The sequence below is a fragment of the Podarcis filfolensis genome (genome assembly GCF_964270895.1).
Source record: "Podarcis filfolensis genome assembly, chromosome: W".
In the NCBI taxonomy this organism is placed as follows: domain Eukaryota; kingdom Metazoa; phylum Chordata; class Lepidosauria; order Squamata; family Lacertidae; genus Podarcis; species Podarcis filfolensis.
Window position 1 is genome coordinate 25,337,251 of NC_139619.1, and position 15,206 is coordinate 25,352,456.

The 15,206-nt window shown below is 39.3% G+C and overlaps 1 pseudogene across 1 annotated transcript in view; it reads right to left on the reverse strand.

Annotated features, from left to right (window-relative positions):
• Positions 1-15,206, reverse strand: part of LOC310753717 (adhesion G protein-coupled receptor D2-like) — a 112,160-nt pseudogene that overhangs the window by 18,352 nt on the left and 78,602 nt on the right. The window contains exon 10 of the transcript in view: positions 502-578. The product of the transcript in view is annotated as an adhesion G protein-coupled receptor D2-like (transcript). The remainder of the gene's footprint in view (positions 1-501; positions 579-15,206) is intronic.

Consider the following 15,206-nt stretch of genomic DNA (forward strand, 5'->3'; position numbering starts at 1 on the left):
AGCGCAGCGCAATGCCAGAAATTGCATCTGTGCATGTCTGTGGCGCCGAAAATTGCTTCTGCGCATGCCCAGATGCTGAAAATCTCACCTGCACAGAAGCGATTTCCAGCATCTGGGCATGCATAGATGCAATTTCTGGAGCTGCGGAAGAGAGTCCCCGCGCCACACTGCGCTGGTTTAGCGCAGCACGCAGGGACTCGCTGAGTGGGCGGCTTGGTTTGGGGTGGCTTGTGGGCTGGTTAAACGGCCTTCGTGGGCCGCTTCCAGCCCATGGGCCTTAAGTTGCCAACATTGGATGTAGGGGTTAGAGTGTTGGACTAGGACTTGGAAGAGACCAGGGTTCGAATTCCCGCTCAGCCATGATGCTCTCTGGGTGACCTTGGGGGCCAGTCACTGCCTCTCAGCTTAACCCACCTCACAGGGACGAAATGAGGAGGGGGAGAATCAAGAAAAGTGGCATATAAATGCAACACATTAAAAATAAATAAATCCCCTCTCCACCTCTCACTTTCAGCCTCTCCACTTCTTCCGTTGGGACTTCAATCAGGTCTGGAGTGTCTTGGTTCATCATCAAGTACGCAGTCTTGGGTTAGAGTGGTGTCCAGCACACTTCCCTGTGCCCCTGAGTCTTAAGACTTCTTCCTGGCCCCAAGCAGAGTTTCGCAGCAGCGGTGTGTGCCTTGTGTAGGTGCAATAAATCATAGTCCATGCACAAATTCTTTCTAATCTAAGAAACCTTTAATCATGTACAGCATAGCATAATAAAATCAGCCGAGAGATCGAGCAGCCACCCTCCCCGGCTCATCAGCAAACAGTGAAAGTAACTCAGACACAAAGAAAGATTCCCGTATGTGAAATAAACCACGCCTCAGAATGTGAGACGTCACACAGAACTGTTTAACCCTGTGAGTTCTGATTCTCCTCACACCCCCTCTCGTCTCGCATACTGAGGGAAACTGTAAGTACAACCACTTACCCCAAACACAACCCTTCACAGAACTCCCCATGATGCTGGAAGCTCAAAGGTTTAGTAAACCCATCTGCCAGGTTCTCTTGGCTCGTACAGTACTTCAGCCGTATCAAACCTGCCTGGACACTGACACACATTCTGGAAACGTATGTCCAAATGTTTGGTTCTGGACTTAAACTGTCCAGACTCTGCCAACTTAAGACAAGGTTGATTGTCTTCCCAAACAGTGATGGGCAAACAATAATCCCCACAGATCTCTGATCTCAGCCTCAGTAGAGGAAAGTGCAATAAGACTTTGCTTCTGGGACTTCCACCCAACCAGAGAGTCTCCAGACTTCACTACTAATCCATGTTGGGATCAAGCCTCTATCGGGAGAAGCTGCCAACTCTCCCAGGCACCCAGCTTGATCTCCGGTGACCTCCCTGGCTGCATTCCCCAGCAAACACAGGCTAGGTCTCTATAGGCGACCCTTCCCAGCGTGGGAAGAGCACACCCACTCTTTCCTGCTCCCCCGGCAGGGAAAAGAGATAGTCAGAAACGTGTATTTACATGGCTTTATTTCTGACTCTTCAGCATTACAGAAAACATGTCTGCTCTCTTCAAACATCGGCAAACAAGTGACAAGGACTTCCTGTACAATCACAAGAGGAAGGTCTCATATTACACTCTGAGCAAGTTCCGGTGAACTGCCCTGTGAACTGACTGGAACGCTGTTTCCCACAGTCAGCCAAAACACATGATGTCAACAAGCTGGATGTCTGCAGCTGCGATGAGCTCATATTCTGACAATCCATACACAGATTTCCTGTCTCCATGATTTGCCCAATCGCTGTCAGTCCAGCACGTGAGCCGTGCGTCACCTTCAGTGGATGTGAGGCAAAAATCTTTGATACCCTGCAAATACCTCAACACACTCTTGATGCCTAGCCAGGCACTCACACTGGGCTTTGTAGCTTCCCGGCTGAGCAGATTCACAGCAAATGCTATGTCCAGTCTGCTCCACTGAGAGAGATACAACAGACTCCCTAGTGCTGACTGAAACACCTCAGGGTTTTGGAACTCAGAATGCTCCCCAAGCTGACTGTCCTTCACGTAGCTTGTCTTCATGGGCGTTCTGACCCCTGCACAGTCAGACATCCTGAACTTCTCAAGCAACTGCTCAATCTTGCCTATGTGACTAAGCAAAAAGCTTCCGTTCTCAGACCTGTCTATCTTAACTCCTAGGTAATCAACTTCTGGTCGAGCCACGGACCCGACACAAGCGGGGTTTTCTCGGAGAGGGAAAATACGGGCTCTCGGGGGCAAACGGGGGTGCTACAGGGCGCGGTAGCCCCCCAAAACCCCTCTGGAGGGAAACCAGAGGGTCAGGATCCCAGCGGAGCCATTTGCAGATTGCCTGGCCGTCAGGTAACTCCGTAACAGGAGCTAAGAGAACGGCGGGCAGAGAAGCAGGCACCGGGAAACCATTGTCTTCCCCCTGAGAGCGCAGCCCCAGGCTTGCAGTGCGAGTGACCGATTCTCACACGTAAGAAATTCTAGCCAAATTTGGGTTTATAATTGGATTTTATAAAAAGGAAGGTTTCAGGGGGGAAAAGGAGAGAAAAGAGAGGTCAGTTTCGTCTGAGATCGGACAAGAACGCAAGGCTAAGAGCGGAGAGTGGGTGAGAGGTTGGTGATACTGCAAGCGGTTTGAACTTTCTCTAAGAAAGTTTGCTAAAAGTAGCACATTTTGTTGCAAAAAGTTGCAAAAAGTGGGCAACTAAAAGAGGAAGCAGAGGTTGGTTATTTTGTGACTTTGGAGGGTCTTAGATGTAACGATTGGTTTGATGGAAGCAAAGAAAGAAAGACGCTTCTCTGTACTTTCGGTTTAAAAAAAGAACTGCGCAATAAAATAGAACTTTTGCATCTCCATTTTAGCCGGAGCTTAAAGTAATCCAGCAACAAAGAAAGCAGAAGAAAAGAGATAAAAAGTCAGATTGAATGATTTGTTGAATATATATGGTAACGTATTTCCTCTATTGGTGTTTTTTTACCTCTGCTTTCAGCTTAGTTTTAATACTATAAAGGGAAAATGACTGAGTTTGAGTGAAGGATTTATGCGCTAATCCCATCTTTTAAAATCTAAGCCCGCGAAGGAAACTGAGAAGGAACTGCTTATTCGGCTGCATTGTGGCAAATTGTCACTTGAGTATATTTGGATTTAATTTAAATTTGGATTCAATTTTTTCATTTTTATATTACCAGGTCTTGGATTACCTCGTCAATCTCTTGTTCTATATTTGGTGTCTTCTTCTTACTTTCTATAATTTGAATGTACTGTTGCCAGTTAGATTTTACATATGGATGTACTGTGACATTTAGATATTTGGAAAATGTTTTATACTTGAATCCAAATTTTTCACCTCAGTATTATTGAACTCTAGACTACATTTTCATCTCTTCCTCCTGGATATTTTTTTCTCTTTTTTTAGACACTCCTGGGCATTCTTCTTTTTTTGACTTTTTTTTAAAAAAATGATATTTATTAGAAGTTTCAAAAATTACAGAAAAAAGAAGAAAAGAAAACAACAAAAAATTAACAAGACATACATAACAATACATAAAAAAGGGGAAAAAACATAAAAACCAATACAACAATAACAATAAAAAACACACAAATTCTTTCCATCTTTCTCAATTTTTATTGGGTAATTTATCTTAACAGTCTAACCTATTAATTAGCTCAGCAAATCCTTTCCATCTTTCACTATATTCTGTCGTTCAATTTACCTTAATTTATTTTAACCTTATCTTACCATAAAATACCTTAAAGCTTAAAACTTAATCTTTATTTGTACATATCTCCTTATATCATTTCTACTAAAGCCAAATAGTTTCATTCCAACATTTTTCCTAATACTCGTTAATTTTACACTAATTCCCAAAATAAATTTTTGAAAATTTTCTTCCAATCTTCATCCAACGTCTCTTCTTCCTGGTCTCGGGTTATGTCAGTCCTTACTGTCCATTCCATCTAGTCCATCAACCTGGTAATCTTATGTCCGAGGCTCTTAAGTCTTTTCCATGTCCCTTCTGCAGATCTTCTTGTTTATACCTGCACTTTACCTTGTCTTTTGTTGATCTCTTTCTTAATTTCTTTCCTTTCTCATTGAGGAGTAGGTCTCAGGGAGACTCCAACTCAAAAATATCTCCGTCTCTCCTCAGCAGATCAGCCCATTCCCCACAGTCTCATTCCCCACAGTCAGCAGTGTAGTCCAGAGAGTATTTAAAAGCATGTTTCAAAGTCCCTCCAAAATTAAGGGCCCCCACAACTCCAGACCCCCCCGGCCCACTCCAAATTCAGTCTTCAAGAACAGCGGCTTATGCTCCTGCAGGGCCTCGGGTCTCTCCATTTGTGTTACTTGAGGTTCAACAGCAACCTCCTCCATTATCTTCTGCATTTGCACTTGCCCTGTCAAAACAGGTTCCTGGGTTGGTTCCTGAATGGTTTCTGTATAAATATTCGCTGTCTGTCCAAATTTTTTGACTGCAACAGTCATCAAATTCATCTTCTCATGCATCTGCTCCAACAAAGCGCTTGTCTTGCAAAAAGCAAGCACCAAAACTTCTTCCAAACACATTTTTATTCAAGGTCAGAGTCTGGTCCCACGATCCTAATCTCCCCAGCTGTGAAATCCCCAGATCGACTCCAGCAACAATTTAACAAGCTCCCTCTAGAGGAGACAATTTCTATTTGTATCCATCTTTTGAAAGCAGATCCAACAAAAGAGAATTACTTTCATTTTTCAATTTTTTTGTTTCTTTTAAATGCAAAAGGCAACATTGGAATCAATTTGTTTCTCTTCTTTAACTATCTGTCAAAAGACGTTCCATTCACAGTCAATGAACTTCCCCCAAAATCTCTGTCTCTGACACCCCATTCCCAGGTTTGAGACGGTGGAAATTTATCTTTCTTTACTCTCTCTTCTGCAGGCTTGAACAATCAAAATTCCCCCTCTTTACTCCTGCTTCCAAGAGGGGGTTTGGTGGTTAAAACTGGAGGAATTTTAGACCTTTATATACGACTTTCCAGACTTTAGCTTGCACAATTTTTGCTTCAGTCTATTTACAAAAGCGGAAGGCGGACTTCCTGTTTAGAACCTTCCCGCTTCAATGCCAAATTAAAATGTTTCTTAATCCAATTTTCCGTTCTACTCACGGGTAATTGTTTAGAGTCCAATTGTTCACAGGAAAAAGTCAGCGCTCTCCGGCAACGGCTGTGCGGCTTTACTCCGTAAAAATAGCGGTCGATTCAAAACACCGCGCCACTCACCCCACGTCGCTTCGGATCCCCGAAAAAGAGGTTTCCCTGCGAGTAGGGGAGGCGCTCCTGGTGTCAGCCGAATCCCACGTTCCCAGGCTTCCTCCGCCTGGGATTTTTAAAGGGTCTCCGCCTTCGCCGCAGCGGCAAGACCCAATTTTCGCGGAGCGGGTTCCTCTCGGTCAGAGGAACTCCGCCATTGCCGATGGCGCTAACCCGGAAGTCTTCTTTTTTTGACTTTCGTAACAATTTTGGCCATTTTAAAGATTAAACACTGGATCGAATGGAATACAACTGACTGGACAGTCTGTTTCTGACAGTGGATCGGAATGGATTTAGCCTAAGTGGTGGCAAGAAGAAGGAAGAAAATGTTGTTCCATATTTGTTGCGTAAAAGGGGTTCAGCCCTATAACTACAATTGGAAATTATTAATGGAAATTAGGTTCTGACACTGATATAAGTAATTGGAGGTTTTATTTTCGAAATCTTTTGAGTTATAACTTGCATTTATAATTTAACTGAGTTACAAACTAATTTTCAACATTTGTATTTGCTATTAGGTGTATGAGTATTTCTAGGAGGTGTAAAAATATTTATGTTTATCCCTCTGCTTTTTGAAAAAGTGTTTTTTGATTGTATATTTTGCATTAAGATTGGTGGAGGAAATTGAATATAATGTCTCATACACAGAAAAAAAGCGAGGGAAGGCGGAACACCGGCGGATAGGAGAGGATCTAAACAAGAAGCGGACTTTAAAGGAGAGATCTTGAAAATGTTTGCAGAAATTAATTCTAATATTAAGCAGAGTGAAAAGAATTTAGAAACAAAACTAGAACAAATGCATAAAAGAATGGGCCAGATGGATAAAAAAATTGATGCCACAGTTAATGAGCTGAAAGGGCAACTAAAGGAGGTGAGCAGGAGGACACAGACTTTGGAGGAGGGGATGAAAAGGACAAGACTGGAGATGAAGGAGGTGAAGAAAGAAGAAGAGAAAATAAGAACAGGGATGTCAGAAATTAACAAATCACAGGAGGAGGTCTGGGATGCGATTGCCATGATCGGACTCAGGCAACGAGAAGTGAACCTAAGATTTAGACTTGTCCCAGAGGTGCAAGGAGAAAACATCAAAGAGAAATTAATAAAAGAGATAGCACAATGGATGGAGTTGCAGACAGATGAGGTTGCAAAATCAGTGCAAAATGCATTCCGAATGAAGACAAGATCAGCTAAGGCAAGGAAGTTTCCAGGAGACTGTTTGATTACATTTAAGGATAGAGAGATGAGAAACCTGATACTTCAGAAGAACAGAGAAAAGAGATTGAATATTGAAGGAAATTATATAATTATTTTTAAAGATATCCCAATTAGGCTGTTAAAACGGAGAGACCCATATAAATCAACCGTACAAATTCTTAAGAAAAACAAGATAGAATTCAGATGGGAATACCCAGAAGGGATCTCCTTCGTTTATAAAAGTAAAAGACATAGACTTACAAGTCCGGAGGAAACAAGTAAATTTTTGAGAAGGTACAAAGAGCTACGAAGTGAAGACGAAGAAGCAAGAGGTGTAGAACCAGGAATGGAGGCCGCAGGAGGAGTAGACTTGGATGAGATAGAAGAAGAAGAAAGGAAGAAGAAAGAAGAAGAAGAGGAAGAGGAAGAGGAAGAAGAGGTAGACAGATTATAAATTTTGTAATAAAAATTTTCAATGTGGCTAAAATGGCGCTGATATTATGGACTTGGAATATTAATGGGATTAACGATTAAAAAATGGAATAAAATCGAACAACTTTTAAAAAAGAAAAATTTGGATATTATTTGTTTACAAGAAACCCACGTGGCAAGAAGACATAAAAAAGTCTTAATCAATAAAAGATTAGGAAATGAATTTATATCCTCGGACAAGATCAAAAAGAGAGGGGTAGTTTTATATATCAGGAAAAAAATTGAAACTCAGCAAATTTTCAAGGATGAGGAAGGTAGAGTTATTGCAGTTCAAATTAAGTGGCAAGGAGAAAAAATAATAATTGTCGAGATTTATGCACCTAATGGTAATAAGACAGACTTTTACAAAAATTTAGAAGAAAAACTATTCGAATATATGGATCAGAAGATTATAATAATGGGAGACCTGAATGGAGTGGTGTCATGGAAATGGACAGATTAAGAACAACAGGGGTGAGTAAAGATGGAAAATTACCTAAGACCTTTTTTTCAATGAACTGTAATTTGATTGATATTTGGAGACTTAGACACCCGCTGGAGAAACAATTCACATTTTATTCAGAGCCAAATCAATCCATGTCAAGAATTGATCAAGTGTGGGTCTCAAATGAATTAACTCCAAGAATCTCGGACATTGAAATTCAACCAAGAGTAATCATAGTGCAATAAAATTTGAATTAAAAGGCTACGAAGAAAAAACCTTTAGATGGAGAATTAATGACTACCTTCTAGATGATCAGAAAGTTGTAGATAGTGCACAAAAGTATCTGTCTGACTATTTTGTAAACAACTGTAATAAGGGAACAGAAACGAATATGGTATGGGACGCCAGCAAAGCTGTGATGAGAGGTTTTTTCATTCAGCAAAATGCGCTGAAAAATAAAAATAGAGAGAAAGGTAAGAAGGAAATTTTGAGGCAAATAATGGAGAATGAACAAAAACTGATAAAAAAACCTAACAACAAAAAGATAAGACAGAACATAAAGACTCTACAAACACAATTCACAATGATAATAAACAAGGAAGTAGAAGGGAATATAAAAAGAATGAGACAAAGGAACTTTGAATTTGCTAATAAATCAGGAAAATGGCTGGCGTGGCAGATTAAGAAAAGAAAGGAACAGAATACAGTGAATAAAATCATCATCGAAGGTACAGAAATAGATAATCCGAAAGAGATTAGAAAAGGATTCTTGGATTTTTATAGACATTTGTACAAAAGTAAAGAAAAGAATAACATGAGAAAAATAGAAAGATTTTTAAAGGAAAAAGAAGTGCAGAAGATCCGGATGGGAAAAAAAGATAATTTGAATGCCCCAATTGAGTCTGAAGAAATAAAAGAGGCGATAAGAGAGTTGAAAAAAGGGAAAGCTCCAGGACCAGATGGATTTACAGCTAGTTATTATAAAGAAATGAGACACATTCTACTTGTACCACTGAAAGAAGTTATGAATAATATTATGAGAAATAGAGAAATTCCAGAAACATGGAAAGAGGCTTTTATTACATTTATCCCAAAACAAGATTCAGACTTAATGCAAGTAAAAAATTATAGGCCTATCTTATTGTTAAATACTGACTATAAAATCTTTGCGAGCATATTAGCAAAGAGAATGAAAAAGGTATTGCAAGAAATTATACATAAGGATCAGGCGGGTTTCCTTCCTGGCAGACAGATGAAAGACAATATAAGAAGCATAATAAATATATTAGAATATCTGAATGCCAGGCATGAGAAACAAGCTATGTTAATTTTTGTGGATGCTGAAAAGGCCTTTGACAATATATCATGGGACTTTATGTTAAAAAATTTAGAATATATGGACATGGGTACGGAGTTTTTCAACGGAATAAAAGCAATATATACAGAGCAGAAAGCAAAGTTGATAGTAAATAATATTACGACAGAAGACATAAAAATAACTAAAGGTACAAGACAGGGATGTCCTCTATCACCACTATTATTCATTCTGGTGCTGGAAGTCTTGTTGAAATCAATAAGGAAAAATGAAGAAATAAAAGGGGTGTCTATAGGAAAAAATGAGTATAAAGTCAAAGCGTTTGCGGACGATCTGGTAATAACGGTAGAAGAACCATCGGGAAGTGCCAAAAGAATATTAGAAGAAATAGATCAATTTGGTCAAGTTGCAGGATTTTATTTACCGTATTTTTTGCTCTATTTTTTTTAAAGATATTTATTAGAGTTTTACAAAAAACAAAGATTTACAGAATAAAAGAAAAACCAAGAAAAAGAAAAATTCAAAAATACATAAAGAAGAAAAAAAAGGAAAATACAAAAAACAAATCCATTTTTTGATATTTTTAAGCTCATTTGCTTGTTTCCTTGACCTCCTCACACCTCCCCTTTTTGCATTCCCATTTACATAATCAATTCAGCAAATCCTTACCCTCTTTCATTTATCTTAACTCTATATCCTAACATATTATGACTCTATCTTTTCATCCATTTATCAATTCATTTTTGCATATTCTTATTAACTTTTGTTGCTAAATACCACTTATTGCCAATCCGAACATAATTTTAACATTCATTAATTTTACAATATTTCTGAAGATAGTCTTTAAATTTCTTCCAGTCTTCCTCCACCACCTCTTCTCCCAAGTCTCGGATTCTGCCAGTCATTTCCGCCAATTCCATATAGTCCATCATCTTCATCTGCCACTCTTCCAGGGTGGGTAGATCTTGTGTCTTCCAATACTTCGCAATAAGTATTCTTGCTGCTGTTGTTCCATACATAAAGAAAGTTCTATCCTTCTTTGGCACCAATTGGCCGACTATGCCCAGGAGAAAGGCCTCTGGTTTCTTCAGGAAGGTATATTTAAATACCTTTTTCATTTCATTATAGATCATTTCCCAGAAAGCCTTAATTCTTGGGCACGTCCACCAAAGGTGAAAGAATGTACCTTCAGTTTCTTTACATTTCCAACATTTATTATCGGGCAAATGATATATTTTTGCAAGCTTGACTGGGGTCATGTACCACCTGTATATAATTTTCATAATATTCTCTCTTAAGGCATTACATGCCGTAAATTTCATACCTGTGGTCCACAACTGTTCCCAGTCAGCAAACATGATGTTATGACCGATATCCTGTGCCCATTTAATCATTGCAGATTTAACCGTTTCATCCTGCGTATTCCATTTTAACAGCAAGTTATACATTCTTGAAAGTATCTTAGTTTTGGGATCTAACAGTTCTGTTTCCAATTTTGATTTTTCCACCTGAAAGCCAATTTTTTTGTCCAAATTATAGGCCTCTCTTATTTGATAATAATGAAGCCAATCTCGCACTTTATCTTTTAAATTCTCAAAACTCTGCAATTTCAATTTGTCTCCTTCTTGTTCCAATATTTCCCAATATTTCGGCCATTTCACCTCCATATTGAGCTTTTTCTGAGCCTTCGCTTCCATTGGTGACAACCACCTTGGGGTTTTGTTTTCCAATAAGTCTTTGTATCTTATCCAGACATTGAACAATGCTTTCCTGACAATATGGTTTTTAAATGCTTTATGTGCTTTAACCTTGTCGTACCACAAATATGCATGCCACCCAAAAACATTATTGAAACCTTCCAAATCCAAAATATCTGTGTTCTCAAGAAGCAGCCAGTCTTTCAACCAGCAGAATGCTGCTGATTCATAGTAAAGTTTAAGGTCCGGCAGGGCAAATCCGCCTCTTTCCTTTGCATCGGTTAATATTTTAAATTTTATTCTAGGCTTCTTGCCCTGCCAGACAAATCTAGAAATGTCTCTCTGCCACTTCTTGAAACAGTCCATCTTGTCCAAAATTTGCAAGGATTGAAACAAAAACAACATTTTTGGCAATACATTCATCTTTATAGCTGCAATTCGGCCCAACAAGGAAAGCTTCAAATTTGACCATATTTCTAAATCTTTTTTCACTTCTGTCCAACATTTCTCATAGTTATCTTTAAATAAGTTTAAGTTCTTAGCAGTCATATTAACCCCCAAGTATTTTACTTTCTTGGGTAATGTTAAACCAGTCTCCTTCTGAAACCTCTCTTTCTCAATCGGTGTTAAGTTTTTCTCAAGAACTTTAGTTTTTGTCTTATTCAATTTAAATCCTGCCACATGACCAAATTCTTGAATCAGTTCTAATACTCTTTTCGTACTAGATTCTGGCTCCTGTAACGTCAAAACTAAGTCATCTGCAAAAGCCTTCAATTTGTATTGTTTAGCTCCGACCTGAATACCTTTGATCAAACGGTCCCTTCTAATCATATTTAACAAAACCTCCAGGACTGAAATAAAAAGCAATGGGGAGATTGGGCAACCTTGTCGTGTACCTTTCTCTATCTTAAATTCCTCTGTTACCACATTGTTAACAATTAGTTTAGCCTTTTGTTCTGAATAAATTGCACTTATACCATTTTCAAACCCTTGGCCCACCCCCATCCCCTGAAGATTCTTCTTCATAAAACTCCAAGAAATATTGTCAAAGGCTTTCTCCGCATCTATAAAAATTAAAACTGCTTTGGTATTTATGTTCACTTGCAACTTCTCCAAGATATTAATTATATTCCTCGTGTTGTCTGACAAGTGTCTACCTGAAAGAAAGCCAGCTTGGTCCTTATGAATTTCTTCTCCTAATACTTTTTTTAACCTGTTAGCCAAAATGTCAGCAAATATTTTGTAATCCACATTGAGCAGGGATATGGGGCGGTAGTTCTTAAGTTGCGTCTTTTCAGACTCAGTTTTCGGTATAAGTGTAATGTAGGCTTCCTGCCACGACTCCGGTGCCTTTTTCCCCTCTAGAATTTCATTGCAAACCTCCTTTAGTGGCCGAATTAACCAATCTTTCAAAGATCTGTAGTATTTGGAGGTTAAAACATCTGGCCCTGGAGATTTACCCAACTGCATATTCTGAATGGCACCTTCCACCTCCTGTTCTGTAATTTTGTGACTCAACATTATCTTATTTTCTTGAGAGATTTTTTGTAGTCCATTTGTTCTTAAAAATTGGTCTAAATCAGTCTCTTTCTGTGGCCCTTGTGTATATAGTTGTTTAAAATATCTCTGGAAACACTTTCTAATTTCCAATGGATTCTGAATGTTCTTTCCATCTACTTCCAAATTTGTAATGGTATTTAATTTTTGTCTTTTCTTCATCTGCCAAGCTAGCAGTTTCCCACATTTGTTAGCCGATTCAAATGTCTTTTGTCTCATCTGCTTAATTTTCCATTCCACTTCCTGATTTATCATTTTCATATATTGTACTTGATATAGCTTAATTTCTCTCAGAATCTCTTGCGATTTTGGTTTCGCTCTTAGTTTCTTCTCTCCCTCTTTTATTTTCCCCAAAATTTTATCTTTTTTCTCATTTTGAGTTCTTTTCTTTATTGCATTCTGTTGAATCAGAAACCCTCTCATAACCGCTTTGCTTGCGTCCCAGATTGTTCTTTTTTCAACCGTAGTATTCAAATTTATCTCAAAATAGTCTCTCAAGGTTTTTTGGGCCTTCTTGATAACCTCTTGATCTCTAAATAAGGTGTCATTTGTTGGGTTGAAATAACGACAGACAGGTAGCGAGTGTCATCTGGGAGGCATCTCTCGAGCAAGTCTCGGAGAGTCCCTTTTATTGAATATTACAGCATTGCCACACATGTGCTTATTGCTGATTGGTTAACACAAGTACAAAGCAAAGTTTACATTAATCACCAGTGGATTAAAGGCTGGGAAAGGGTGCACAGAATTACACAGGCATGAAGACCTCCTAATTAAACTTTTACTAGTGATTGATATAGCATTCATCCGTAGATGTGGTCAACTATGCATTAAGAACAAGTCAGGTACGTTACGGTGTTTCATGAACTCAATATGGACTGAACATTCTGGGGTGGTGAGGGAGTGTCTTAGTACTGTTTGTGCAGTATTGTGTGCAGGAGCGAAACTTAAGAGCAAGACTTTCCCAAACATGTCACAGTCGTGTATAGGATTATTGCATTCAGCATCCCAGCATCTCCCCCTTTCTTTATTTATTTAATGGTGAGTGGGACAAAAGTACTTCGGGATACGTGGTTTGCCAGCGCATGCCCAAAATAATTCCGCCCACCCATGTTGTTATGTGAGTTCAGGGTGAATGGGACAAAAAATACCTCGGGATACGTGGTTTGCCAGCGCATGCCCAAGATAATTCTGCCCACATCTCCCCTAATGTCTACTGTTGGTGCTGCCATTTCGCAAAGTAGGCGGCAATAATTTTATTGGGTGGCTGAGGAGGAGAAAAACACTGGGACCAAAGGCGTATGAGACCAGGGATGCACTGGATGAAACAACATAGCAAAATTAATATACATATTATGATAATAGCATATTGAAAAAGATTGCGAAGCCAATTCATATTTGGTAACCAGCCGGTGAGCCACTGGGTAAACGAATCCCAGAGGCCAGAAAGTCCAACGTCCTGTTTGATGTGATGTGTGAGATTTTGCAAATGAGAAATTTGTGCTTGAATAGCTTTGGAATTGTCCGTAATATTAAACAGCACATGCCATCCATTTGTTCACAACCATAATGATGAAGCATTAGCAAATAATCTATTGCAGCGCGATTCTGTAAGAGTCCATGACGCAATTCACTCTGTTCTTTACTCAAAAGGTGAAGAGCTTGTGAAGTAGAATTCAAGGCTTTTGCTGCAGAGCAAGCTAAAGAGTTAATATTCCTGCTATTCCGTACAGCCAATCCAGGGACTCCTAAAAGAGAGACGGCTAGAGAAATATATTCAGATCTGCTAGGGAGAGAAACGGAATCATCACAATCATTAGTCAATTCCACAGAGCGTCGATATCGAGAGTGGGATAAATGATGCTTCTTGGGTAATATGATAGACAAACGGCTTAAGCAGCAAGGTGTGCCATGGCTAATATTTGCTGGAATATAATTGAATGTGTAGCCTGGACACGACCAGAACCAGCCTTCAGGCAGCTCTGTATATTTATATACGTAGGAAATATTTACTTACTTACTTATTCAAACCTTTATTAGGCATTATACAAACAAAACGATAAAAGAAAAAGTAACATATAAAAGCCTTGAGATATATACAGAAAGGCAGCAGTTGGCTACATACATATATATTTATATACATATAAAATCAGTGGTTTTCCTTGTTAACCTGCTCCTTGGAGGACTGCTACCAAAAACTCGGCTACCCCCGCCGTTATCCTTTGGTCAACGTCGGATAGGCAGAATCCCACACATTCACCTTGTTGGGGCTCCAGACCACCCAAAAGAGGGGACAGCACGCGTTGACGGAGCGTACTGTACAATGGGCACTGAAAGAGAATGTGCTCTACCGTGTCCGGGACATTCATAAAACATCTGCAGAATCTCTTGTTTCTAGGGATGTTTTGATATCTTCCCCTGACAAATGCTGAGGGAAAAACATTCAAACGGGCCAGCATAAAAGCCCTACGTTGGGCTGGAATTATTAATTTGGTGACGTAATTGGCTCTGCTATCTAAGATATTTAAATCATAGAATATGGGCGAACAAATTTTGTTTACAGCTGCCATAATATTTTGCCTCTCGACATCCTTTAGTCTAGTTAGGATATTATGGAAAATGTATTGCTCATTAGAATTGTACAGGGGCTCCAGCTCGATGCCTAAAGATTCAATCTTTTTTTCGAGGTACTGATACCATCTTGATTTGTAGGAGTCTTTGAGCAAATCAGCGAGCAGACTTGATGGAGGGCAGCGAAAATGGCAGCGTAACCAGTACTTTATTGAGGTGGACCAGGCCCAATATTCCATTGTGTGTATGCCTATTTCTGCACACATTGTTTCATATTTGGTCACAGCTGGGAGTCCAAGAATACGTCTCAGAAAGCTGGAGTGAATCTTTTTTAAATCACTATTATATGCTTGGACCCATAGCGGTATTCCATAGAATATCTGGGATTGCACTTTTGTTTGGAATATCTGATTGGCCGCAGGAATAAATTGATTGCCTTTCTGATAATAAAAACGGGTAACTGCTGATGAGGTGCACTTTGCCTGTTTTATGGCATTTGTGCGATGATTTGCCCACCCTAAATTGCTCTGGAATAAGATTCCCAGATACCTATAGATTTTCACTTGTTGGATTTCCTGCCCTCTTATTTTCCATTTCTCTAATTTCCAACCATTCGAGAAGACCAAAATTTTTGTCTTCTCGTAAT